The following is a 4,966-nucleotide window of genomic DNA, read 5'->3' as shown; positions in this document are numbered from 1 at the left end:
GGCCACCAAATGAGTCCTTAAAACTACTCAGCTTTTTTCTCATTATACCAATATCTCCATCCCTTTCTTCATCGCTTCCCCTTTCCTCTCCTAATCTCTTGCCTTCTCAAGGAACTAAGGCTTCTCTCTTTCACACAATTCCCCTTTGACGTCTACTTAGCTGTCCTCTCTTGGGAAGAAAATAAAATATCTCTTCTATTACTCTTGGGATCACTTAGCGTTGTTGACGGCGCGACTGCCCTGGAAACAGTTACTAGGCAACGGGGAAGTGGAAGGTGGCCCTGCAAACTACCTTTCCTCTCTTCCCTCTCTCTGCAGCTCCTTTTCTCTCAGAGAAGTTCAACCTAAAAACCAGTTTATATGTACCTTTGGGAGTAAAGGGGTGAAGAGTGGCGTCCCCTTAAAAATGTTGCTCTTTCCTGTTTCTGTATATTTGGAGAAAAAGATAAACTCTAGCAGAGACACGTGCTGCATCGAAGCTGGCGTGCCGGCGTCACACAATAACATTCTTGTGCGCAGGTGCCAACCCGGTGGGGGCGGGGCGAGCGGCTGAGGGCACGCTGACGCACGTCCGACGTCGGGAGCGAGACGAGGGAGGGAGGAGCCCTAGGAGCGGAGCCGGCTCAGGTGGGTGGAGCGCGGGACGAGTCACTTACCCGGTGCTGGGCTGCTGCGGCCGTGGGCGCGGCACGAAGACGCGGAGGCCGACCTCGGCGCAGGCGCAAAGGCCGCTGTGCAGGAGCCTAGTGGGCCTAGCGAGGCCTGGGCTCAAACCTGTGGGCCGTCCTGGGCGGGCGCCTGAGGTGTGGGGTTGCGGCCCGAGGCGGCACTGGCGGCTCCCGGACGCTCCTTCCCATTTCCTTTCCTTTCCCCCGTCTTCTCAGTGTGATTTCCTTGGTGAGTTATTTGAGGAGAAAGGGAAACTGTAGAAACCAGTCCGTTCCCATCGCATGCCTTTCCCGCTCCGTGCCTTCCCCTTTGCGCTGCTCGGCGGTGATCCCAGCGCTCTGTCCGCGCCCGCCTTCTCGGCTGCTTACGTCCCGGGCTCAGCCCTGCCGCCACCTGCGCGGGCGCGCCCGCGCCCTGCCGTCCTCCCGGTTCACCTGTCACGGCCCGTCCTCCCCTGGGCCACCTGCCTCCCTTTCTCCTGCACCTCGCCCCTTCTCCGCCAGTTTACCTCTTGATCGGGCCCCTCCTCTTAGGTCTTTGTTTTTTAAACGAGAAGCCTAAACCTGACGGAGAAGCCTTTTAAACGGGCCCTTGAGTTGTTGCCTTTTTTTTTTTTTTTTTTTGGTGTCCCTTTTTGAAAACGATCTTAGAAGAGGTTTTATTCCGTTTGAACCATTTGGTCTTCCGTGAACCTACTTATTCGCATATGACTGCTGAAGGAAGCTCACCATCCCGAGGCTTTGAAAGACATTTTGGCAATACAGTTTTGAACCAACCTTAGAGAGGCCACTCTGCCCGAAGGGACTAAGGATGCTCCAAGATAAGAGAAGGCCAGTTTTGGTCATCTCACTGCCAGGGTGCTCGGTGGAGGGATTAAAGCAGCCTGGTGGGGCTTCCCTGGTGGCACAGTGGTTGAGAGTCCGCCTGCCGATGCAGGGGACGTGGGTTCGTGCCCCGGTCCGGGAGGATCCCACATGCCGCGGAGCGGCTGGGCCCGTGAGCCATGGCCGCTGAGCCTGCGCGTCCGGAGCCTGTGCTCCGCAACGGGAGAGGCCACAGCAGTGAGAGGCCCGCGTACCGCAAAAAACAAACAAAAACAGCCTGGTGGCTTGGTTACCTTAAAAAGGTTTGCTGAATGTGTGGGTCCTTATCATCTTGGGCTCTTAGTGAATTTCATTAGCCAAGAATAAATTTAGTTTTTTCTTATCCAGTTGGTCAGGTTTTTATTTTTTATCCCAGGCGTTTAACAAACATTTTACTTCAGATGATCGGCAGCTTGTGGGTGATGCTCCTGTTCTTCACATCGGATTTTCTGTTTTGAAACAAAACAGTTTATATGTATATGCCACTTTGACCTTTTCCTTTCCACTTTTGAGTATTTTACGTTTTGGGGTTTTTTGCTTAGCATGTATAGAGAAGAATAATGTTCTCTATATATGCTAAGATTTGAACTAAGGACTCAGAATGATAATACCGTTAAGCCAAGTGGACAGTCATTGGCCAAAGTTTATAAATTTTCTAACTAGAAGGAACGCTTTGGGACTGTTTATGTGAATCAGTTCCTAAAAGAGCCAATAAAGGCAAAGCATGATTTCTCCAGTTAGTAAGCACCCACTGGCTTTAGCTAGTCTTGACTTTCTGCTGTTACTGAATACAGTAATTTCACTGATGTCAGTATATTTATTATGGTTTTAAAAATACTAAACAGAATTTAAGGTCTCAATGTAGTGTATTCAGTGCACCGTCTTAATGAAGTTGTTAAATCAGTTGGAAAGGAACTTTTTTTCCTTTAGATACTTGGTCTGTAATTCTTCTTGCATTTTGAAAGTATGTTTACAAAGAATGCATTTCTAATTTTTATAATTCCCTCAAAATGGCAGTCCTGTTCAAGGAAATGCCTATGTTCAGTATGTCCACAGAGAATTAGTATTGGTGTACCATCAGAGGTTGTGAACTTTTTCTGTAAAGGACTAGATAACAAATATTTTAGGCCTTTGCAGCCCAGATGGATCCTTTCGAAACTACTCAGCTCTACCATTATAGCTCAAAAGCAGCCAAAGACAATACTTAACAAATGAAAAAAAATGAATGAGCAAAGTTTTGTTCCCATGAAACTTAATTTACAAAAATAGGGGTGGGCCAAATTTGGCCTGTGGGTTGTAGTTTGCACAGACCCCTTATATGAATGAATGGTTGTACATACAAATTAGGTTTTTTCTCTAAGTATTATTTTAATCTACTTAAATGAATAAAATGGGCAGAGGTGGGAATATAAATAGGACAATTGGGAGGAAAATAAACCCTTTCTAAAGACATATTCTTTACAATATTTTTCTAAGTTATAGAATTGCAAAGGGTACTTAAAGAGGCTTTTGAATTAGATACGCAAGACCTTAAAAGATATCTAAAAGCGTAAGACTACCAACAGGAAAGCCTTAGTCATCTTGATTCTAAGATAAAGGCAAAGATGAGTGGTGAACTTGGAAAATGCTTTGATTGTAAGACCCCTGTGATTACCACATGGCACTGAAGTGTGGTCCTTCCTCCTCGCTGTTTCAGTCAGCTGACTGACTGAAGGCTTGTTAAGAGGATTTTTACTTAGTAGTCAGAAGCAGCAAAGCTTCTAACCTTCTGCTGGTTAGTTTATATCCTAATATATTTGCATTTTTTCGTATTATGGGAAAACAATTTATTGTAAAAATGCAGTAATTTTTAAGGAATTTTTTAAAAACCTTAGAATGTCTTTCTTCATAAAATAGTGGACTAGATTTAGTCATCCTTAGAAATGTAAATAGAGATTGTATTAAAACAGGATGACAAGTATAATCATGGCATAAATATTTTCAAAAGTTCATTGAACTGTAGCCAGTTCTCATCATGAAATAATTTTTGAAGTGCTATGTCTTATGTTTTATTTTGGGAGAGTAATAGCAAATATTTTAAATGGGTAACAAATGCTAAATCATTTTCACTAAATAGATTTTGACAATTTCCCAGAAGTATTCTAGGTAATTTTATAATGGAATTGAAATTTTCTGGACTATTTTGGAAGTAAAAATTGATAATGGGTTTAATATGATTTTGGCTGATTATCAATCATCTAGTGGTAAATGTAGAAAAATATCACTGTAAATAGTTTCCTGAAAATTAATATGTATTTCTGTTTTAAAAGTGTATAACTTTGTTATCATTCTTAGGAAATAATTTAAAAACCTTTAAAAAAGTGGTTTCTGTACTTTTTTTCCTTGAATTCTTCAGTTTTGACCAACTTGCCACATTAAAATTGTTAAATTTCATACTTCGAGGTCACACAGTACTTAAATTAATATGTACATGTGGACATTCTGTTTTTGTTTTTTAAAGTTCTTGCTGTGATACTGACACATCACTGCCTTTCCATTTATCTATTTGAATGGCAAGTGTCTTTCATGTCAAAAAAGTGTCCATTGGAACTAGTGGATCAAAAAACTCCACTGTAAGTGATAAAACCTATTTAAAAATTATTAATGTATAATGGAGTGGTATATATCTTCTATCCCCTGAGAAATTAGAGAGTTTACTAAAATATTTTTGTGTAGAACTTGGCTCTACAAAAAATACTTGAGAACATCAATGATTCAGTAAAACCTGAGCACTTAATGATCAAGAGATTTAGTCTTTAAGTACTGTTTTTGTTTCTTGACTCTTATGTGATTGACTTGCATTTAATTTGAAATAGTTTTGTTCTTGGGCTGAAGAAAAATTGCCTATTCATAACCCCTGTACTGAAAAACGTATTAAAATATAAGTAAATGAAAAAGTCTAATAGCATGGCTTTGAATCATAAAGGAAAATGATATGCAGTTGGTCCTCACTTTTCACAAGTTCTATATTTGTGAATTCTGCTAGCTAAAATTTATTTATAACCCAAAATTAATACTTGTAGCACTTTTGCAATCATTAATGGTCACGTGCACAGTGGTGAAAAATTTGAGTCATGAGATATACATTCCAAGCTGGAGTTAAACAAGGTGATGCTCTGCCTTCTTGTTTCAGCTCCTACTATAAACAAGTGTCTTTTTTGAATTCTATTTAAGTGCCACATTTTTTGCATTTTTGTGCTTCTAGCTGGTGATTTTGCTGGTTAAAATGGCCCCCAAGCAGAGCGCTGAAGTGCTGCTCGTGTTCCTAAGGCACTAAGGCCATGATGTCCCTTACAGAGAAAATGTGTGTGTTAGATAAGTTTCCTTCAGGTGTGTGTTAAAGGCTGAGTTCAATGGTAATGAATCACTATGTATATATATTAAATAAGATGTCT

This window comes from Hyperoodon ampullatus (assembly GCF_949752795.1).
Source record: "Hyperoodon ampullatus genome assembly, chromosome: 3".
NCBI classification, from domain to species: Eukaryota; Metazoa; Chordata; class Mammalia; order Artiodactyla; family Ziphiidae; genus Hyperoodon; species Hyperoodon ampullatus.
This window is presented reverse-complemented; position numbering follows the sequence as displayed.